At 47.8% G+C, this 24,086-nt stretch overlaps 1 protein-coding gene across 5 annotated transcripts in view; it reads right to left on the minus strand.

Annotated features, from left to right (window-relative positions):
* Nucleotides 1-24,086, minus strand: part of ZBTB7C (zinc finger and BTB domain containing 7C) — a 161,730-nt gene that overhangs the window by 97,318 nt on the left and 40,326 nt on the right. For 2 of the 5 annotated variants that reach the window (XM_071802316.1, XM_065861387.2), the window contains exon 1: nucleotides 10,971-11,130. The exons of 2 other annotated variants lie outside the window; for them this stretch is intronic. The gene's annotated coding sequence lies outside the window, so the exon portion shown is untranslated. Of the gene's footprint in view, nucleotides 1-4,991; nucleotides 5,059-10,970; nucleotides 11,131-24,086 lie in introns of those variants that run through there. One more of the 5 variants, XM_071802315.1, reaches the window with a different exon arrangement.

Consider the following 24,086-nt stretch of genomic DNA (forward strand, 5'->3'; position numbering starts at 1 on the left):
TATTAAGATGCACGGGCAGGTGAAACGCACCCTGTGCTGGGTGGGAAGTGCTGCCTTTACTTACAAGGACATTTTCCCTACAAGTGCCTCTGCAGCTCCTTGATGTTACTTCTACAATAGGGCTCGTCAAGCAAAAGCAACAGATGTTTGCACAGAGTCTTCTTGCTTATCCAGTGACGATACCGCGTCCGAATAAATCACAGGGCGTCAATAATAAACACTGGAAGGTTAATCAGAAAGAGGCGCTGAGCAATCTGGGGGTTCCCACAGACACCCTGCCGCGAGGAAGGGAACAAGAAAATGCCCTGACCTAAGCAGGGGTGAGTCCAGCACACACACAGAGCACAGGCAGATCACACCAGCTGTTTGCAGATCACTTATTCAACATGAATAATTCAAGCAGAAGCGGCTGGAAGTATGAGAACAGATAGATGGGACCTCGCCACCGGTGCTTTTGCAGGTTTTATTTTATCGAGCAATGCAAAGAAAGAACGACCCTTAACAAAAATCCTCAGCCTAGCGTTGATAGTGTTGTGATTTTACTGTGAATGTTGTGAAACACAGTGTTTTACCAGATGCCCAGCTGATGATGAGCATCCTTTCCCTTTCTCCTCAAAGCAATTTTTTGATTATTTGGCTGGGCAGGAGGGGGAAAATGATGTATTTTATTGAAACCTGCAGGACCCACCAGCAGTCCATTACCTAGCTACAAAAATCACAGAATCATAGAACAGTTTGGGTTGAAGGGCCCTTCCCAGCTCCCCCAGTGCCCCCCCTGCCATGACAGGGACATCTTCACCAGCTCAGGTTGCTCAGAGCCCCGTCCAGCCTGGCCTGGGATGTCTCCAGGGATGGTTCATCCACCACCTCTCTGCCCAACCTGGGCCAGGCTCTCACCACCCTCAGGGACAACAATTTCTTCCTCATGTCCAGCCTGAATCTCCCTCCTTTAGTTTAAAACCATCACCCCTTGTCCTATCGCAACAGGCCCTGCTCAAAAGTCTGTCCCCATCTTTCTCACAGGCTCCTTTCAAGTCCGGAAAGGTGCAATAAGGTCTCCCCGGAGCTTCTCTTCTCCAGCTGAACACCCCAACTCTCTCATCCTGTCCTCCCAGCAGAGCTGTTCCAGCCTCGGATCATTCCTGTGGCTCCTCTGGCCCCTCTCCAGCAGCTCCATGTGTGTCCTGTGCTGAGGACCCAGAGCTGGATGCCCGGTGACTTCTCATCTCTGGATGGAGAACCAGAGGTGTCATGGAGGGGTTTGACAGCGAAGATCCCACTTTATCAGCATTTCCAAAGCTCCCTGATGAAGAGACCTGCTCCACCACTACTGATACCCTTTGGGATCTGCTGCCCGGCACCTACAGGTGCATTTCCCTTCTTCAGTTTACTCCTCTGCTGCAAGACTTGGATTTGGCCCCAGAACTACACAAGCAGCTCTTTTGCAGCTGAACTGTGCATATTGAGGACACACCTGGTCACTGTCCCCTCGCATAAAACACATTTCTTGATATTGCATGAAATGTATCTGATTCAAAAATCACAGTGACACTGATTCACCCAAGACCACAACACAAAATTCCCAGTAAATCTGGTTCTCAGGGTGACCCAGATGAGAAGCACCCAGGTCTCCCAAAGCTACCTGAGACCTTTGATGTTACCAGCAAACAAGCCTACGGTTTCAGTTTGTCCTTGAACACAAAAACGTTGACTCCATCCACACTTTCTCCCATTCTTAAACACCTTAAGCTTAATCTTCTGAATTAAAAACACCTCTCAGCGCCATTGCCTTGATCTAGAAAGCTCAGTCTGGAAGTGACATCTCAGTTGTGTCTACTACAGATGCTCCTATTATCTACATTAAGAAAATTTGACTGTAATCTTCAGCATAAATTGTGTACCTCTGGTAGGAAACCTGTTCCTCGCCAAGAGCTAGAGAGGCCTTTGTAGGCCGAGCACAGGCCACGCATGACACATCTCCACATTACCCCAAAATAACTACTTGGTCACATCTGATCCTCAGGGTTCTGGGTTCCCCACCCTTGTTTTTTTCATTCCACGCAGAAAAATTATCTAATTAATACATGTCTGACAGATGTTCCTTGAAAGAAATACCACGTCTTCAAAACACAAGCTGATGAAAGGAGTAATTGAGTAGATTAGAGTGACCAGAAAAGCCAGGATTGTAGCATGACAGTGGAAAGCACAGCTTTAAATCTTTCTCTGATATTTATGATGGTTTATTTGCATATCAAACTACATGCCAATTATCTGTATTATAAATCTATGACGAAATTATGCCGTGTAGCTCTCCGAAGTGAAGAAACACCAGGGCTGGGCTGCATAATCACCCTTAACTCTGCCCCTCTAGGTGTTCCTATGGCTCACTCCTAATGATCATGTAATATTTCACAACAACACAACTGAACAACCCGAGTCTTTTGCAAACATATAGATGTATATGCAACATTTCCATACACTACAAGCGACTTTGTGTGCGGTGGGACCTCTGCACGTCCCATAGCCAATTCAGGATCATTGTTTTTGCGTTCTCCATCTACCTGCTGCCCCTCATCTCAGACCGGCACCTCTCCAGTGCAACATTCTGCTCTGTTGCGGCTTCATTAGGGTGGTGAGAGCCTGTCCCAGGTTGGGCAGAGAGGTGGTGGCTGAACCATCCCTGGAGACATCCCAGGCCAGGCTGGACGGGGCTCTGAGCAACCTGAGCTGGTGAAGATGTCCCTGCTCATGGCAGGGGTGGCACTGGGGGTAGCTGGGAAGGTCCCTCCAACCCAAACCATTCTATGATTTGTGCAACCCCATAGGAAAGCAGAGATTCTGCTTGAAGACCTGTAGGTGACACCGGGATGCAAATAATAATAGAGACACATGCTCTCATTTTACAAATCAAGAGGAATGTGCGGAAGCAACAGCTTGGTAGGGTGGCAGCATCACCTGCCTCAAGTGTGCCTTGGAAGGGATGTGTGTTCGTAGCCAAACTAGCCACCTCAACGAGGCCTTTGTGCTCTGCCCGATCATCGGCAGAAGGCAGCATGTAAAGCTGGAGCTTACATTTCCATTTGCACTCACAGCCAGCACCGGTTACAGCCAACACTGCCTGAAAATTGGGTCAGACACCCTGCCCATGTAGGCAGGGAACGGTCTGGGGAGAAGTGGTCCCGGAGCAGCAAGCAGTGCTGGTGCTCCTCATGGCTGGGTCTGGATGAAGAGCACTGCTGCAGGTCCCTGTACAAATAAGCCAGACAGCGACATGATCCCAGCCCATCCCAACACCTGCATTCAGTGGTTCTACCCTCTGTCAACACTCAGAATTAAAAACGGGACTTAATATATCATGTTATGACAGTTAGGACTCATTCCCTCTCTTGTCTGCTTCACAGAATCCCAGGCTGGTTGGGGTTGAAGGGACCTCTGTAGATCATCCATTCCAACCCACCTGCTCAAGCAGGGTCACCAGAGCAGATCACACAGGATCGTGTCCAGGTGGGTTTGAATGTCTCAGAGAAGGAGACTCCACAACCTCTCTGGGCAGCCTGGGCTGGGCTCTGGCACCTCAAAGGAAAGAAGTTTCTCCTCATATTCAGATGGAACCTCCTGTGTTTCAGTCTGTGCCCGTTGCCCCTCACCCTGTTGCTGGGCACCACTGAACAGAGTCTGGTCCATCCTCTGACACCCATCCTGGAGATATTTATCACATTGATAAGATCCCCCTCAGCTTCTCTTCTCCAGCTGAACAGCCCCAGCTCTCTCAGTCTCTCCTCATCAGAAAGATGCTCCAGACCCCTCAGCATCTTCTTAGACGTGCTTCACCAACCTGCCTCTTTTACCCCCAGCCAGCAACATTATCTCCCATGATGTTCTACACATACAAACCACTGCTCAGGGTGAGTCCCTAAAACGAAGGCTCCCTCCCAGTTCCCTTCTACTGGGCTGCCTAGAGGAGAATGGTTCTCCACAGCCTGACAGTAACACAAACAAGCCTTCAGCTGGGCCAACTGCTACAACGAGCAGCCGTACCATCTTATGATTACTGCCAGTCTCCCTTCCTTCACCCAGGGACACCACATTAACCTAGTAGAAGGTTCAAAACAAGGAGACAGACAGTTTTCCTGCAGCAGGTGGTGGATCTGCAGAATTCCTTGCTGAAGCACTTGTGGGACCAAGTGTGGATGGGCTTCAGGAGAGAGTGGATGGGCCACCGGGCTAACAAACAGACCCAGCACTACAGGATCAGGAAATCCTCGTTGCAGGAAACACGTCTTCTTACGATCAATTAGACAAAGAGCCTCATACCACAAAGTTCTGGACATTGCCACCACAAGTATTGGGTTTGCAGGTGACTCCTGTCCCCAAGCAAGGGCATCACTGCACGCCAGACACTGGACTGGACATCAAAAGACATCACACCTCAAATGGGTGGGAAAGACACACTGTGGGAGACATTTTACCAGTGGGGAAGTGTCACCCAGATAGCATGTAAAGAAATGCTGCACAGAAGAGCTGTGCCCAAGGTGGGAATCAAGCCCTGATCTCCTGACCCCCCTTCCACAGAACCGTAGGATTGTTCCAGTTGGAAAAGACCCTCAAGACCATTGGGTCCAACCATTAACCCACCCCTGGCACTGACCCACATCCCTGAGAACCTCATCTCCATCTGTTCAACCCCTCCAGAAATGGTGACTCCACCAATTCCAGTTTCTAGTGACAGCCCTGTCCTTCATGGTTGATGGGCAATTGCCCTGGCTGCCTCCCTGTAGCATGTACACCGATGTATCTCAAGAAACATCTTTTTCCACATGGAAACCTTGCCCAGGCAACAAACGAAAAGGTTGGATAATAATGGAGGATCAGTAACTCTTTGGGATAGTCAAAAATCCCAGAAGTGCTCAACTCAACAACATTCAATGTGTGTGGGACACATCACCAAAGGGAAGCAACGCTCCTGTTCATGCACTCACAATGCTGTTTACCTTCTCAATGATCTCGTGATGCCACTTTTGGGTTGGGATCAATATCAACCACCCCGAGCTTTCCCTGTGGATGTGCTACCAAGTAGGTCTTCCTCCAGGAAAATCCCAGACATAAACAAGCCATCCCTAGAAACGATGCAAAGAGGGGCAAGGAATGAGTCTGCATACCCCAGGACCCTTTTATTTGGCCCAGCTGAGGCAGCAAATTTGACAAACTCGAGTGACTAGGCACATATTCAGACATAAAAATATTAATATGAGAACAAATCAGAGGCGGCTTAGCTGGCTGGGTTCCTATTTCGAATTCATTACGTGCATTAAAAAAAAAACAAATAAAAAATAAGAACAACAACAAAAAAAAAATTAAAAAGGTTTTACCTATTCAAATACGTATGAAAAGGCATAAATTCCTGAGCAACAGCAGCACTTGGCCTCACGGTGCTGGTAATTGGATCCGGGGTGCTCCGCTTCCCAGGCGTCCCATTCACAACCACGAGAAGGAAGCATTCAATATTTCAATAGGAAATTTCATCGCCAGAAAACAATCCACCTTCCTTGCTTCTGAAGAAAAGCCAGAGGGTGAAGTTCTCTCCTCAACCACGGCTTCAGCTTACGGCCAGCCACCTGGGCTAAACAACCACCAATTTTTTCCTGACAGTCTTCCTTAGATTTTTTGTTTTCCACCCAATTCCAGACCTGGGACTTTACGGAAATCAGGTGTATTCAAGGGCCTGACAGGGGCTTGAACCCTCCTGTTGGACTCAGACTCTAAGCCCTAATCCAGAACCAAACAGCAGAGCATTAACACTCTCTTTGAGCACCAGCGATGACGCTAAACCCCAACAAATCTCAGAGAACATGAAGTATTCTTGCACCTTTGTTGAGCCCACACCAAAGCTTTTCCTAGAACTCATTAACCGCGATGGCCAAAACACAATTCCAGCCCATTCCTCCTCTGCCTCTTCAAGGGCAGGATGGCAGCACTTGAGCCGCCGCAGGTCTGATTGTCCCATTGTTCCACAAAGTGGTTCCTTTCCAGAAAACTGAATGCTGAGAGCTACCAGAGAGAGCCCCAGACAAAAGGACCGGTGTCGGTTTCTGGGTTTATTAGAGGGAAGCAGAAAAAAGCCTCTTGAAGAGTCTTGGTGGCACTTAATGTGACAGCTGGAAATAACTGATAGGACAAAACGGAGCAAAGATGATTTAAATTAGGCGACTCTCGGAAAGTGGTGTTCACTTAGGCTTCCAAAGGAGAATTGCTATTTCTTAGAAATGCTGACAAATCTCCTTGCACTCCCCCTCTGCAGCATATACACACACACACATCCCTTTTTCGGTGGTCTATAGGGCATTTGTTCCATTTGCCAGTGGACAACTGCACCCCTCCCATTAGGAGACGAAAAAGATGTAAATGAGCAACATCAGTTGCAGCTCATCAATCCTTAAACAAAAACAGCCTTGAATTTCTATCTGCTGCCAAAAATTCGGGGACCTGTAGGTAGAGATTTACATAGACATGTTCCAGAAGTCTTGACACACCTTCTCCAAAGTCACCTGGACGAGAGGGACCTCACTCTATCCAAGGGGTTTGACCCCGACAGAGTGACAAAGAAACTTTAGTGCCATCTCCTGCCAGGCCTGGCTTGGTGCAACCACTATGGGGTTAATTTATTATTAAAAAGAATACCACCAGCACGGCTGCAGCAACACCACCGCTGAACCCAAGCAGTGAGAGATCCGTCCCTTCGTTGTGGCTGTCCTACCAAAGTAGCTTCTACGTAGCCTTAGTGGTGGGTCCCTTATTTTTGCTGCCATCTCCATAGCTACTGTCCAACACACTCCTGTTTGCTGCCAGGACCCCAACAAGTCCACGTTAACCACACTGGTTCGCTGTGCCTTGGGGCAGCCTTGAAATGGCTGGTCTGGAGCAGACACTGCCAGGGACTATGAGTTGAGAACATGTTCATGGTGGTTCTTCTGCTCCCCACATGCTGGTACCTGCCTGGGCCTGTCTCTCCTCCTCCTCCTCCTCCTCACTTCATCCAGACACTGAGAATCATAGAATCATGGAATAGTATGGGTTGGAGGGACCTTCCCAGCTCCCCCAGTGCCCCCCCTGCCATGAGCAGGGACATCTTCACCAGCTCAGGTTGCTCAGAGCCCCGTCCAGCCTGGCCTGGGATGTCTCCAGGGATGGTTCAGCCACCACCTCTCTGCCCAACCTGGGCCAGGCTCTCACCACCCTCAGGGACAACAATTTCTTCCTCATGTCCAGCCTGAATCTCCCTCCTTTAGTTTAAAACCATCACCCCTTGTCCTACCACAACAGGCCCTGCTCAAAAGTCTGTCCCCATCAGAAAACCTGCCTGGAAACATCTGCTGGACCAGGACACTCTGGAATCCCACCAGACGTTCACCCCAGAGTCCCAAGTGACTCCTCCTGCTTGGCTTGGTCTCTAGAAGCACAATTTCTTTCTCTCTCCTTCTCCTTGGGAAGGCAGCAATGCTCCAGCCATTCTCAGCCTGGCCAGGGAAGCAGGAAAGGGGTGGAGAGACACACACGCCGCACAGGGTGAATTAGCACGCTGTCTGGTTTCGATAGATTTGCTTATGCCGTGGCAGCAATCAGTCTTTGGTTTCAAAACCTGAAACACCACACAAAGCAGCTCCCGAGCAGCTGAGGATGCAGCTCAGCCAGTCCTGTGAGAGGGATAAAAGCTTCCCATGCACAGAGACCTCCGCAAGTGCCTTTGCAACAATGGGCATTTCACACTTTCCTTGCACCCATGTGTCAGTAACCCAACATGGACAAGTTGAGAGAAGGGAACGGAGCTGGGGAAGGGGCTGGAGCACAAGGGTGATGGGAGCGGCTGAGGGACCTGGGGGGTTCAGCTGGAGAACAGGAGCTGAGGGGAGACAGGGACACAAAGAAACGGCCTCAAGTCACACTGGGGAAGTTTAAATTGGCTATTAGGACACATTTATTCATCTAAAGGGTTGTGGAGCATTGGAACAGGCTGCCCAGGGCAGTGGTGGAGTCTCCATCCCTTGAGGCTCTTAAAAGCTGAAAAGATGAGGTTCTTATAGACATGGTTTAGTGCCAGATTTAGGCTATAATCAGACTCTGTGACCTTGAGGGTCTCTTCCAAACATAACGATTCTATGATTCCATAAGTTTGCTGTCCTGTTTGGCCACCCAAAGCCCCAAGACACCATGGAAGCAGCTGGTGGGTGATGGTGGGACCGATCATGGCAACAAACACCTACTTACTTGATGAGACAAACCTTCACAACATCTCCCACCACCCCCACGCTGAGATGCCGTGGGGTCTCCCTTCTGCACAAGCTGCTTTTGTGCTACAAGAAGCAGATGGCTCCGGCATCAAATAAAGTTCATGGATGTGGTAGTCAGAGCTGGGAATGTCACTCTGGTACACTGGGACCTCACCCAGCTGTCCCCAGATCCTGCTGAGGCACCAGCCTGCAGTCATGGCTGGGATAGAGGTGGAGGAGGAAGAGCAGAAGGGAGAAGGATGAATGATGAATGAGAATGAAGCAAAGGAGAGGAGGAAAAAGAAAGAGGAGAATCACAGAATCCCAGAATGTCAGGGGTTGAAGGGCCCTGTAAAGCTCATCCAGTGCAATCCCCCCATGGAGCAGGAACACCCAGCTGAGGTTCCACAGGAAGGTGTCCAGGCGGGTTTGAATGTCTGCAGAGAAGGAGACTCCACAACCTCCCTGGGCAGCCTGGGCCAGGCTCTGACACCCTCACCAGGAACAAGTTTCTTCTCAAATTTAAGTGGAACCTCCTGTGTTCCAGTTTGAACCCATTACCCTTTGTCCTACCATTGGTTGTCACCCAGAAGAGCCTGGCTCCATCGTCCTGACACTCCCCCTTTCCATATTGATCACCATTAATGAGGTCACCCCTCAGTGTTCTCTTGTCCAGCTCCAGAGCCCCAGCTCCCTCAGCCTTTCCTCACACGGGAGATGCTCCACTCCCTTCAGCATCTTCATGAAGAGGTCTCTGAATTCATCACTAATATATTTAATGGAAGAGGAGCAATGCCTGGATCCATTTGGCATGGAACGAGGCCACCACCCTGTTCTGTCCCCAGGCTGCCAGCAGAGCACCTCACCTCCTGTCCTCTGCTCGGCATGGAGAAGACCCCGGAGCGGAGAAGAACAGATGTGTTCCAGGAGAGAGGTGCTGCAGAAACGCCAAGCAGACACTCTCTAAAAGGAACATGCATGGGAGGTGAAAACCAACCTGTCCCCATGGACATGTCATTCTCTTTCTGCCTTTCAGTCCCACTTGTGACAAAGATAACTCAGGAAAATAGTAAAGGAAACCACAGGTGGTGTGGAAGTGGGACAAGACAACATCTGCTCTGGAGCTCCACATCTGGAAGGCTCATAACCTGCCCTTGCTATGGTCCAGAGAGGGCTTGTAGGAGAGGAGAAAGCTGCCTCCTGGGCAGGGAATCTGATTTAATCTACCGGTCGATGTATTTACAGCAGCACATTCCTCACCGTGGCTTCCGAGTGGTGTTTCAGAGCTGATGTTCAGGAAGCTACAACAGAAGGGTGAGTAAATGCTCAACTTGCTCTTTACTTGAAAGAAGGAGAAAAAAGAAAGAAAAAAAGAAAACAAGAGAAAAATGAATTATTTGTTTTAAATAAATGATGATAAAAAGGAATAAAAGGAAAAGAGAGGAAGGAGAAAGATGAGAAAAAGAAAAGACAAATGGGAGAAGGGAGAAGGGAAAGAAAAATAAAAAAGACCAAAAGAGAAAGAAAATGAGAAAAGAGAAAAAGGAGACAAGAGAAAAAAAGAGGGGAAAAAAGAGAGAAAAAAGAGAGGAAGAAGAGAGAAAGAAGAGAAAAATAAGAGGAAAAAGGAGAAAAAAATGAGAGAAAGAAGAAAATGACTGAAAAATACAGAAAGAAAAAAGATAAAGAAAAATAAGAAAATGGAAAAACAAAGAGAAACAAAGACCAAGAAAGAAAGAAGGAAAACAAAAGGGAGGGAGAAGAAAAAAAGAGGGGGAAAAAAAAAAAGAGGAAAATGAAATAGGAAAAGAGAAAGTTAGCAAGCAAGAAAATCTGGAGAACTGATAGTTTCCAGATACTAAAGTCATTTTTTAAAAAGCTCAAGTCCTTCCTAATAAGATGCCCAACAGTCTGTGAATTATACAGCCATAAACCCCCTACTTACATATGACATTTGCTGGTAGGAATAAATCAGGGCTCGGAAAAGAGGCGACGCTTTGGAGTTCAGCGGGAATTATCCTCACTCTAACCGTATTAGCGGTGGTCTGAAAGCAGGACATTGTCATCCAGACAGACGGACGATGTTCGGAACCAATGGTAATTTGTAGGACGCATAATTTGCTTCTACCAAAATAGCACAGCATGTGGTTCTTCTTTTTTTTCCTACTATTTTTTTTTTATCCCTTTTTAGCATATAGTCGTGCCGTTTCTTTTGGCTTGTCACAAGAAATCTGCTCTGCGGAAGCGGGGAAAGACGCTTCAGCAGCTCATATAAAACAGGTGCCCAGGCATCGGGGGAAATACAGCTTATTTTCTTTTTTGTCGAAAGCTAATAAAATAAGCAGATGATTGCAGGAAAATAAAGACGAAACCACCTCCTCTTTCAAAAAAATAAAACACAAAGTCAGGGACTAAACTAAGTTTAGGCTGAGCAAACGCTGATTGAAAACACACCCTGCTATCACCTCTCAGAGTTTTACCAACACCGCAGAGTTTTCACCTAAAAGATGTTTAGGAAAAGAAGAGTAATCCACTCCGGGCTGATTGTCCCCAAGCCTGAATGCAAAGATATGTTGACCCTGGTTGTTGGCTCAACATTAACCGCACAGGGGCTCGTGAAAAGTCAGGTTTAAGCAAATCTACTGTATTAAACCTTCATCCCCACCATCATCATCTCCCCACCGGACAAGAGTGCGCAGCACTTACGTGAAAATTGAAATCTGGTGAAGTCCCAATCCTTTAAGTTTCCACGAGGAAAACTTTAGGAGGTATCTCTCCCGTGAGCTCCAAGAGCACTCACTCAAACTGTTGGTTATTTCATGGTGGAGATTCAACACAAAAAAAATTAAAACAGAAAAAGAACCAAAAAAGAAAATAAATGCCTGTATCGCTAACAAAGCGGCAGGGTGGAGCCAGCACACCCTTATATTTAGCTACAGGCAAAGCCTTAAAGTTGTAGTACATTTATTTTCCATGAATCACGTCTAAGTTACAAGATTAAAAACCCCAAAACTCTTGCAACAGGAACAGCAGGATTGTTTATCACCGTTTTATTTTTAGTCCCTCAGTTGAAAGGTTTGGGATGGATCAGAGAGTCTAACAAGCTCAGATGAAGTTAACTCAAGCTGAAGTAAGCGCAGCTTCCCACAACCCTGAATTATCTTTTCTTTTTTTTCAGTGGAAAAAAGTAGTTATCAGGCTTAAACCACACCTCAGAATATTCAGAAAATGCTTAAGGGCTGGTCTCAAAGGCTCTAAATTCCTCCCATCTCCACCTGACCCAGCAGATCAGGCCTGGGTGGTGGCCAAGGTCAACACCCATCTGCAAAGGGCACCATCTCCAATGCAGACAGACACGGGAAATAAGGAAAGAAGAAGAAAAATAAGGGAAAATGGGAGCTCTGGGGAGGTGACAGGACCTACTTCCAACCCCTCCCGAGGCCACGTTGAGTCCTGACCCCCCCATCGCCTCCCTCTCCGCCTCGCAACTCACTTTCACTTTCATGCAACGCCAAGCAGATGCCAACCGCTGGATTGCAGCCTCCTTTGCCAAAGCGTGGGCACAGCAGAGGGCTCGGCCAAGCACTTAACAAACAGCATCTGGACTTTGCCGCTCGCACAGCTGGATCGCGATACCAGGGTCTGGAGACAGTGTCATCCACAGGGACACATGGGGGAAAGGGCAACGAGCCCATCGCGCCACCGCAGAAGCTGCCACTGACCTTCCAGAGATCCCTCCACAAGCTTCAGGGAAAGATATTACAGGATCAAATAGGAAATTTCATCTTTCTCAGTGTTTCTCCTTTAACTTCCCAGCAAAATCAAATGCAAGAGTGCTTGAAAACCCTCAACAGAAGAAATCAATCGTTTGCTTGTTCTGCACCAACATAACTTGTCTGGTTATTCACCTGCTCATTTTTCTCTTTATTCCATCAACAGGGTCATTCTCTCAGCATCTGCAACACCTGAGAGCAGGACAACCATCAACTCCTGCCACAAGGACCCACACGCTCCAACAGGCAATCACCGTTGGGTCAACCCTACCTTAGACAATGAAATACAGAAGCGTCAGCCAAGCCCATGCTCTCCCACGAACATCTGGCTCTGATTCCAGCAAAGAGATCTGCTCCCTTTCACTGACACTTCAGCATTTTGATCCCAAATTCTACTTTTTTCCACACATTTTAAGGAAATATTGAAAATATAACTTCTGGTGCCATCCTTCCTGCACCTCTCACCAGGGGACAGGGAGGTCCTCTGCAGAAAGGCAACATGCTGCTGTGGCTTTGTCACCATAATTTCTGACATCATATCAGTAAACTGGAGTGAAAAGCCATTTCTCCACTCCACTCTGTGTCTTCAAGCTGAACAGCAATCTGGGATCTCCCCTTCTCCTGCTCAGGACCTCATATTTACCCACTGGTAAAGAAGAAGCCTCATCATGGGCTTAAGAACATCAGCCTTCAGGATGGTGTCTCATTAATTTCTTCACCCCTTCACCTCCAAAGCTCTCAAGAGCTGTTTACAGGAGGATCACAATCTGCAGAATCACAAAATGGTTTGGGTTGGCCAAGAACTTAAACATCATCTAGTCCAACCTCGCTGCTATGGGCAGAGACACCTTCCACTAGACCAGGTTGCTCAAAGCCCCGTCCAACCTGGCCTTGAACACTCCCAGGGATGGGGCATCCAGAGCTTCTCTGGAATGATTAGAGGTTTGGCTTTAGCCATGCCACAATGACAGTTGAGACACAGCACATTAGATAGCCACACCAGATGCAATTAGAAGTCGGTAATCAACTAACGGCGCACACGACTCTTCTTGCTACCCAGGCAGACCCTGGAGGGACACCGCGAGACAAAAGCGTATTGTGTCAACGTGCAGGCATTTGGAGACAACCCAACAGCAGATCTCTTGACTGAAAGCGATATTCTTCGTTTGTTTGTTTCGAACTGTTGCTTGCCAGTGCAGGACCTCACGTCGGGCGTTTGTCCTAGCACACAATTTGCACGCCAGATGCTCTCGCGTCTTGCTAATTGTTGAAACAAAGTGGATACCGAATGAGGTCCTTTGAGGTTGGCAGGGCCTTCAAATACAGCCAACGTTGAGCTAATTCTGCTTCCAGTGAATGGAACAGCAAATGCACGTTGGCAAAATGCTCTTCGCTATTTTTTTTCTAATAACACAAAAAGGAAAGCGCTAGAACAATGGCAAATGCCCTCAGAAGCCTCTTCCCTCTTAAGGTCAAACCCCTTGCTGGTCCCCAGCTTACAGAAAGACCAGAGTGGCACCGAATTCCAGAGATGGGCAAACCGCCTCTCTGTGTCCAGCAGTGGCTTTATTCGGGTCGCGTGTCAGCCAGTCCGTCCTTCTAGTCCATGTGTGCTGTGCTCCCCAGCAGAAATAAGCTGAGAAGTAAGCTCAGATCAATGGGGAGTTTAAAAAGCTGCACAGAAGCGAAGATAGGTGTAAGTGATGCGCATCAGAGACTTGGCAGGTATTTGTCAGAGCTTCATGAAGCTGGGGACCACAAGGGACCACCTGAAGGACTGAGTCTGACTGCAGGACACTGTGTAAAGGGAAGGGTAATCACCAGGGACCCACAACACATCAAGCCAGGCCCATACCATGGAAAGAAATACCTTCAGAATCATAGAACCATAGAATAGTTTGTGTTGAAGGGACCTTTCCAGCTCCCCCAGTGCCCCCCCTGCCATGACAGGGACATCTTCACCAGCTCAGGTTGCTCAGAGCCCCGTCCAGCCTGGCCTGGGATGTCTCCAGGGATGGTTCAGCCACCACCTCTCTGCCCAACCTGGGCCAGGCTCTCACCACCCTCAGGGACAACAATTCCTTCTTCATGTCCAGCCTGAATCTCCCTGCTTTAGTTTAAAACCATCACCCCTTGTCCTATCGCAACAGGCCCTGCTCAAAAGTCTGTCCCCATCTTTCTCGCAGGCCCCTTTTAAGTCCGGAAAGGTGCAATCAGGTCTCCCCGGAGCTTCTCTTCTCCAGCTGAACACCCCAGCTCTCTCAGCCTGTCCTCCCAGCAGAGCTGTTCCAGCCTCGGATCATTCCTGTGGCTCCTCTGGCCCCTCTCCAGCAGCTCCATGTGTGTCCTGTGCTGAGGACCCAGAGCTGGACCCAACGTTCCAGGTGAGGCCTCACCAGAGAAGAGCAGAGGGGCAGAAAGGGATGCCCAGCTCCATATCTTGTTTTGAACAGCGGCTCACATGAGATACCCAGAAATGTACAGAAAATATGAATGTATGGAGATGTTTCCCCCTCATTCAACCTGGCAGCTGCTGACCATCCATCCACCTGTAAGAGGTTCCATCTGAATCCCAGAGCCCTCGCTGGGCATTTAATTAATCTAATCACTTTTCAAACCCTTTTACACCTTTGGCCTCCAAAACACATGGTGCCAACGAGCTCCTCAGTTTAACTGCACACTGTGTGAAAAACTATTTCCTTTTGTTTGCTTTAACCCTGCTGCCAAATAATTTCATTTCTAGCCATTTATTTCTGGGTTATAAAAGAGAAATCAATGAATAAACCGTTCCCTGCTTCCCTTCTCCACACCAGTCATGGTTTGGTGTTTCTATTTGAAACCCTCAAGGACCAGGTTTTTATAGCACGAAGTGTCCTAATCTATTGAGACTTTCTTCCTACAGGTTCTTCCTACCGCCTTCCACATTGGGGTGCACATTGGCCAAGATGCTCCTGGACTATGAAGTCCAGCCACATGCCCCATGATCTCCTTTTCTTCTCAACCTCCACCCTAATAACTCCTAACATTCCATTTGTCTTTCTGACAGCAGCAGATGATTTGAGCTGGTGTTTCAAAGCAGTATCCACAGTGATGCTTAGAGCTTTCCCCACCTCTCCGTGGTCTTAAACACCTGAAATAATTCACTAAAGTTGGTAAATATTATCATCTCCCTGGTCACCACTTTCCAGACCCTTTATGAACCCGTTGAACAGCTGAGGTACTAGCGAACACCCCTGTAGGACTCCCCTGGTAGCCATGGTGAAGCCTCTGTTTTCTAGATTCTTCTTTGCTCTCCACACTTGCTCAGTCTCAACTCTTCCTTGGTATCTCAGCACCTACTGGCCTCCCTTTTGACCACGCTTCCCATGTACTTCTCAACAAGGGTCTTCACCCTCCTTGCCTTCTGCCCACGTAGCCTTTGTCACACAGGTGTAGATCACCTTCTCAAACCTGACTCTGAGCCTTCACGTTGATGTTCTCCAAAACCTCACCGCAAAGCTGGAGCCAGAAGGTTTCGCTTCCCTGGGACTGTGCCCAAGCTCTGCTTTTGCAGTGGAATCCCAGCACAGGTCCAGGCTGGGATGGCATCTCACAACTTGTGTTAGCAGCACGTGTCCTTCAACAAAAGTTGTCTGAAGACAACAAAATCCCCAGGAAGCCCTCAGACATCATTCACATTTCTAATCGGGAGCCCCAGCTTCCTGGAAGAGAAGCCCCTCCAGGACCCAAGGTTTCCTTCAGTCAGAAATTCAAAGCAGAACCCAAAACCCTCCAAGCAGACATCCTTGAGATGTGGGCTCTGGACAGGTGGCTCTAAATTTTGCAGCTTGCACCCGCGATCCCTACATACCAGCGAAAAAAAATACCCATCCTTTTCCAAGTCCAAACCACAGCAAAGCCATGGCATGGCTGCATCTGCAGCAGCTCCCAAAATAGAAGGTGGGACATGTGGGTGAGAGAAGAGAACACAGAGGGATAAACAGCAGCCTGAGACATCGGAGGGAGCAAGACCTTGGCCAAACGAGGAGGAGGTTTCACTGAAATGAGTTGCCCAGAGAGGTGGTGGATGAACCACCCCTGGAGACATCCCAGGCCAGGCTGGACGGGGCTCTGAGCAACGTGAGCTGGTGAAGATGTCCCTGCTCATGGAACCAGATGACTTTTAAAGGTCCCTTCCCACCCAAACCATCCTGATTCCCTGACCGCGGGTGCGCGCACGTGCAGATGGCTGCTCTCAAACTAGGACACCGCAGGCTGAAATTGCAACGCTCGGCAGTGCAGGGCAGGGCAGCAGCTCCAGCTCCTTCCATCCCCCTCGATATTTATGTTACAGCCGTCTGGATTCATCTTTTTGCTGACTGCGCTGCCTTGCCCTCCCTCTGCCCTCTGCAGAATTTCATTAATGTTGCTTTGGCTGGCTGGGGCGAGGAGGGGGGGCTCAAAACAGCCTCTTATTTTTATTTTATTCCTCCCCTTAGCTTCAAAACACTTTCAAGGATCTCCCCCTGGTACCTATATGTAACACCCCCCAGCGTTACCCAGGCCGAGACAACACTCTGGGGTCAAACGCTGCTCCTAAATCTTAAGCCCTGATACTAAACCAGCATCATAAGAGCACGCTGAGCACAAGGGACTTGACTGCTGAAGACCAGCAGCCCAGCTTAGCACCAAAAGGGATTTCTCCACCACCACCACCACCGCGTAAAACTCATCCACCCCCTCATCAGCAGACACAGGCACCAAGAAGTCTTCCAAAAAGGGTCCTGCAAAGAATAACACGTTCAACTTCTATTTACCTGGGTGGGAGTCAGGCACTTCACACCATCAACCCTCTCAAAAATTCCAGCTTTAGTGCTAAAATGAAAAGGAAATATTTTTCTACACAGGGGTTATGAGATGTTGCCGTGGCGGCATGCGGGGGTGCGCACTTCGATATTATCCGAAGGCCCAGATCTGCAGAGATGCACATAAATCACTTGACTCCCATGAAAACAGCAAGAACAGCCATAAAACAACCCCAGCGCCGAGATCAGACCCATCCAGACAACATCAACATCTGCTATTTAGGCGTAAAAGAGGGAGAAAGGAAAAGAGATGACACATAAAATTTTTATTCCACCTCATGGACAGTTTGCTCTTGCATAAAGTATGTTTTTCTGTGTCAATACAACACTTACTAAGCCCTATAACTCCTCGCTGGTGTGATGGAAGGAGCCACGCAGATGTTGCTAGGGATTCCTACTCTGACCCCGGTGTCCCCCTTCTCTTTTGGGACAGCAGCAGGGACCTGAGCAGTCACCCCAGCCATCGTGATGCCTTTCCCACCCCTCTCTTTGCCTTTCTCCCACCTTCTTAGTTATATTAAAAAAGAATAATAACAAAATATCAGCTTGCTGATCTGATCCACAAGCAAGGAGGTGAGGACAGTCGTGGTGACCAGGGGGTTAAAGGAGAAGAAGGCCATGAGGAAAAAAAGGTAAATGACCCGAGGCTGGAACAGCTCTGTTGGGAGGACAGGCTGGGAGAGTTGGGGTGTTCAGCTGGAGAAGAGAAGCTCCAGAGAGACCTTATTGCACCTTTCTGCACTTAAAAGGGGCCTGTGAGAAAGATGGGGACAGACTTTTGAGCAGGGCCTGTTGTGACAGGACAAGGGGAGATGGTTTTAAACTAAAGGAGGGAGATTCAGGCTGGACATGAGGAAGGAATTGTTGTCCCTGAGGGTGGTGAGAGCCTGGCCCAGGTTGGGCAGAGAGGTGGTGGCTGAACCATCCCTGGAGACATCCCAGGCCAGGCTGGACGGGGCTCTGAGCAACCTGAGCTGGTGAAGATGTCCCTGTCATGGCAGGGGGGGCACTGGGGGAGCTGGGAAGGTCCCTTCAACACAACCCATTCTGTGATTGTGTGATAAATGTGTAAAATAACATTAGACCACATCTGAACCCGAAGCATCCCAGGCCAGCATCTTTCTGCAGCTGCTCTGCCACCGGCAGCTCTCAAAATAGAAGCTCTTGAGTTTTACTTTTATATTCTTCCTCCTCATGCAACATGACGCTGACACATCTACTCCCTCCAACCTTAGCAGCACACGAGTACCATCTTACACACTTCGCCTCCGACTGCCTCCATAGCTCCTCCATTTGCTTGTTACGCAGGAACAATTAAGCTCTGCTCAACTCTTCCATTAACCCAAGCAGCCTTTAGTCATGTCTAATGAACTAACAACTTGTTTTCTTTTTTTTTATCTGATTCAAGACTTACGTCTGCCCGGCTCAGACACATGCAAAAAGTCCAATCGCTCAGCGCCTCGCACTCAAACATCAGTCTGGCTGCTTCTTGTCCCCATTTTGCAGAAGCCAAATGACTACATGAGATGCCAGACAGCTCAGAATTAGGTCCAGGATTTATCCTAGGAGTGTCTGGCTGTGCAGAGACTGCAGGCACCCCTAGGACTCATTTATTAAAAGCATCCACCCAGAAAGCTGCTGCAGTCGGGCGGCAACCACCTCGAATGGCTCTGCCATCTCAAGATATTTATTTTCAAGAAACTGAGATGTTTCGAATTCTTGCTAGCCCTCCGTCAAATTCGACCCTCGGCCACTGCATTGTTCAAGAATCACTGGAGGGAGATACGTGGACAGAGAAAGCGCCAGGTCTCAGATTTGTTCCCTTAGAAGCCGGACTGAAAAAATGATACATGCAATCATGGATCTAATCAATCAATCGAACGTGTCATCAATAAAAACATTGGAAAGCATGATGCTAACAGGCTTCGGGAGGCTTAATCCATTCCTGTTGCCACTCCAGCCACTGAAATAATCATCAGGAATAAAGTTAGTCTAGACCAACCAAGGCAAAGCCACTGAGCTGAGCTCCCCAAGGCATGTGGTAAGAGGCAGGAGAGTTCACCCTGTTTTTCACTGAGGCTCATGAAGGTGCTGCTACACCCCACAGACACAATTTTGCAGTCGCAGCAATTAGGGGCTCATTTGGAGCTTGGCTTTGTAAAGAAGCAAGCTTAATAATATATGTGCAAGTCTACACATCTACGTTTCTCACCAGGTCACCTGCCCAGGGCATCATCTCCACTCGAGTTTCAAAGGGCAACGCGATGATAGGAAGTTCTGAAGCTCATAAAGTCTTCCTGAAAAGGGGTGATCTCATCAAGCAAGAGCCATTAGGTGACACCACTGCAGAAAAGCCACAACATGAGCCTGACACCCGATGTCTGAGGGGCAACGGGCACAGATTGAAGCACAGGAGGTTCCATCTGAATATGAGGAGAAACTCCTTCCCTTTGAGGTGCCAGAGCCTGGCCCAGGCTGCCCAGGGAGGTTGTGGAGTCTCCTTCTCTGCAGACATTCAAACCCACCTGGACACGATCCTGTGTGATCTGCTCTGGTGACCCTGCTTGAGCAGGTGGGTTGGACTGGATGATCTCCAGAGGCCCCTTCCAACCCCAACCAGCCTGTGATTCTGTGACCATTTCCAGCAGAAAACCTTTCCTGAGCCACCTCCATCCCATCACCCTGCCCGGTGAGCTATGAGCTACCAAGGGCAGACCAGATCTTCAAAGAATTTGCTCCTTCAGGCTTTGAACTCAATGCCCATGAGGCTGACATACAGTAGAAGGCACCGGATGCTGACTTTGATCATCCTCCATTGGCAGAGCAGAATCCAGCTCTTCATTAACAACCTGTGGCTATATCAGAAATATCAGGGTATAAACCAACTCCAGAAGAGATGGCCAAAAAGAGATGACCCGCAGACGACATAACCTGACCAAATTCAGCATCTGGAGAGAACAGCCTGAATGTCACCCATTACACCTATTTTACCCGCTCCAGTCCTCTCTCCATCCCTCTCCGAGCCTGTGGTGACTGTAATTACCGCCCTGCTGGCTGTGTGCAGACACACCACCTCCAGGCACTTAACTCCTTTTAATCTCGCTTCGCGTTTCAGTCCCTGCAGCCCACTCCTAATGGCTGCGACTCTTCTTCCATCGCCCTCTGATTCATCAATAGCCATGTCAGGCTTTGACCTCCGATTTTCTAACTGCTCAGCTAAACCACTCTGCCACCAGCCCCGTTCCTGCCTTTGTTAAAAACGAGGGGGGAGCCTCATTTGCTTTCTTATTTGATCATCGCTTCACTTCTTCGGTGTGCACTTCGCTTCCCCGTCTCGGAAAAACATCAGCCAGCCCCGTCCAAGACTGGTGCTGGGGCTGTTGTTACCTTTAATGAGAGGAAATTATGGTTAATGCTTCATTTTATTTTGTGTCCCCCCCCCCCCGCCTTTAATTTATCTTTATTTAATGGCTTTCCCAGAAAAAGCAGCTTTGGCAGAGTGCTGCCACCTGAATGCTAATGAACGCCAAAGGGACCCGGCGTGTCTGCCTCCCTGCCAGACATCAAATTGATTTTCAAATTGCTCTGATGACATAAGGTGGTTGCACCGTTTGGACCCATGTGATTACCTGAGCGTTTATCTCGGTGGGTTTTCTGCTCGCCTGCTTTAAAATAACCCCGGTTGCTGGACTGGACCTTGGCGGTGGAGGTTGTGGTCCCCCCGAGCTGCTGCCAGCCCGCAGCAGCCTGGTCTGAATTTGGATAATTTGGATATGGCTCCTGGCTGAGAATCAGCAAGCAAGAGCACCGAGGCCAATTTGCAGCTGAACCTCAACTACATCTGTTGCTTTTAGACAAAAACAACAAAAAAGTATAAAAACAGAGAGGTGGTGGGTGAACCACCCCTGCAGACATCCCAGGCCAGGCTGGACGGGGCTCTGAGCAACCTGAGTTGGTGAAGATGTCCCTGCTCATGGCAGGGGGGGCACTGGATGAGCTTTGAAGGCCCCTTCCAACCCAAAATATTCTGTGATTCTGAAACATGGATGGTTCAGCACTAGGAAAAGGTCTTCGGGCATCTAATGAAATTACAAAATACATTTCTCTTGGGGAAATTAGGCTGCTGTGTGTGGGCCAGGACACCACCCAACCTACTGGCTTATTATGTTGTTTCCTTGGCCAACAGTGCGAGGATGGAGAAGGAAGAGCAATCAGGGGTCTAGAGGATGTGCCGAAGAGGTGGGAGGTCCCCAGAGAGAAATATCAGAGCTCAGGCACACTTGTCCCTGCTTCCAAAACACTCATCTCCTGAGTGGATGCTGGATGGGAAGGAGGTGCGGCTGACAGAGGAAAAGAGGATTTGGTGACGGCTGAGACCTCCTTCTCCATGAGCAAATACCCAAGGTGAGGAGGGAGGAGAACACGGTCTGCCAAAGAGAAACCTGAGCATCGCATTGGGCCGGACGCCGGCTTTAGATCCATGGGAAAGGGCAGAGAAGATTGTAAAAAATACAATCTTGCATCATTTGTAGAGTAGGTGAACACCCAGGATTTCATCAAGCCTCCAAGACCAGGTCAACAACTTTGCCTTGGCCAGAGGGATGAGAGATGGTCCTTGTGCCGGCTGGTAGGAAGGACTCAGCAGAAATAAAGACATAAACTGCTGCAGGCGGAGCTCAGCCTCCAAATCAACGTGGATCAGTGACCTGGAGGAGGGGGAGTGAAGGGAAATACCAACCATTCGCATTAACCTATAGGTAACACAAGCATCGGCACCAAAGATTGAATTTCTTCTATTCCCACACAGGGCTGCATCTCGGTGCGTCCAACAGCTGGAATGTGAGAGGCTGGAAGGTGATTTATGGAGTGCTTGGTGACCCCAAGGGATGAGGGAACAGCGGCAGAGTATTTACTATTGCTATTTTACATGAAAAGGGGTACGGTTTGTCAGTGGTTTACATTTCTGGGGCAGCTTTCATCTCAAAAGATAACAGAAGCATCCCACCAACAAGGCAGGGGTGAGCCAAAGACTCACCACCGGCTCTACCAGGGCTTATATATATCTAGATACAGATAGATAGATACATAGATAGATAGATAGATAGATAGATAGATAGACAGATAGATAGATAGACAGACAGACAGACAGACAGACAGATGATAGATAGGTATGTGTATAGAGATAGAGATAGAGATAGAGATAGAGATAGAGATAGAGATAGAGATAGAGATAGAGATAGAGAGACATAGAGATATAGAGATAGATATAGAGATATATAGATATAGATATAGATATAGATATAGATATAGATATAGATATAGATATAGATATAGATATATAGATATAGATATAGATATAGATATAGATATAGATATAGATATAGATATAGATATAGATATAGATATAGATATAGATATAGATATAGACATAGATATACAGATATAGATATAGATATAGATATAGATATAGATATAGATATAAATATAGATATATAGATGTAGATGTAGATGTAGATGTAGATATAGATATAGAGATAGAGACAGAGATATACAGATATAGATATAGATAGATATAAGGGACCAGAGAAATTCAAATAATCAGCATTTACCATCATTTCCACCAGTAACCACCTGCAAACCCCAGTCCAGCAGGTACCTGCACAAAACAGCTCCCTGGTGACAATTCAGCATGTTTGCAGGATTAGGGCCATACCAGCTAAAATAAAAGAAGAACAACCACGTAGAGAAGTCATATTTTTACACCATCAGCTTCCCAGATCACGTCGAGACCCCATTCAAAGTTTGCTGCTGCCACGGAAAGTCACTTTGCTGCCTAAAATCCATTTTGTCTTGCACCTTGTGGCAAACAGAGCTACAAGTCGCCTTTTCCAGACACGGTTGTTTCCAGTTTGAGTAACAGAAAATGTGTTTCCCCACATATGGGCAATCATCTGAAATCCCCGCTACACCAACACATAGGCAGAACCAGGCAAATGTTTGGTGACATTTCCCTCTCACCATCACGCTGTTAAATGTGTTTAAAAAACCAACAAAAAAACAACAAAATATTGCCTCGTTGTTTTGAAAGCACAAAAATCTTTTGGAGCTCAGCAGCAGCTTGGGTCAAAGTGATGGGAGAAGAAAGGAAAACAGAAAAACCTCGAGTTTCCCCCTTCTCTTCCAGTAAAACAGCAACGCCTCGCTGTTAGCAATTAAAGAAACAAAAGCCACGGGATGCTGCCATCACCCCGCGCATGGTTATTCCCAAACCTCAGTTTTAGATGACAGCTACCAGACCCACGCTGTGCAAAATGTTCCTCCGGAGGTTTGCGAGCTCCATCCACACGTGGTGGTGTTGACAGCTCCCGGTCGGTGCTGGGATCCCCCGGTGATTCCGGGGGGATCGCTCACCCCTTCCCACATCCCAGCTTCCTCTGATGGGCTTTGGGGATGCGTTTTGGGAGCTCTGACAGTTAATTAATTAAAGGAAGTCGACGTGTCCACTCTCCCCCGTTCCGGGATGCTGTCCTTGCAAAAACACTCCAAGCACAGGCTTGGCTGGAGCAACTGATAACGTGACAGAGAACTGCAGCCCAGACTGCCAAAGCATGGCTTAAAGAGAGGGGGGCGGAAAGGCTGCAAAGGGTTTAATGCTCTGATTTGGAAATTCAGCAGCATTTTCAGAGTCATTCCTGGATAACCCTGGTATTTATTTATTTATTTAGCTAGGTATCTATCTATCTATCTATCTATCTATCTATCTATCTATCTATCTATCTTATTTATTTATTAAATTTCATCTGTTTCCTTCCCATTGAATATCACACACTTTCCTCCAGAATAAAATGCTCTGATTCGGAAATTCAGCAGCATTTTCAGAGTCATTCCTGGATAACCCTGCTATTTCTTTCTTTCTTTTCTTTCTTTTCTTTCTTTATTTCTTTCCTTCTTTCCTTCTTTCTTTCCTTCTTTCCTTCTTTCCTTCTTTCTTTCCTTCTTTCCTTCTTTCTTTCTTTCTTTCTTTCTGTCTTTCTGTCTTTCTGTCTTTCTGTCTTTCTGTCTTTCTTTCTTAAATTTCATCTGTTTCCTTCCCATTGAATATCACACACTTTCCTCCAGAATAAAAGGAGCAGGAGGTCACTCAGATGCAAAACTAGTGGTTTTTTTTTTTTCTTATCATTTCCTCTAACTGAGGGGAAAAACTA

Source organism: Patagioenas fasciata, chromosome Z (assembly GCF_037038585.1).
Source record: "Patagioenas fasciata isolate bPatFas1 chromosome Z, bPatFas1.hap1, whole genome shotgun sequence".
NCBI lineage: Eukaryota > Metazoa > Chordata > Aves > Columbiformes > Columbidae > Patagioenas > Patagioenas fasciata.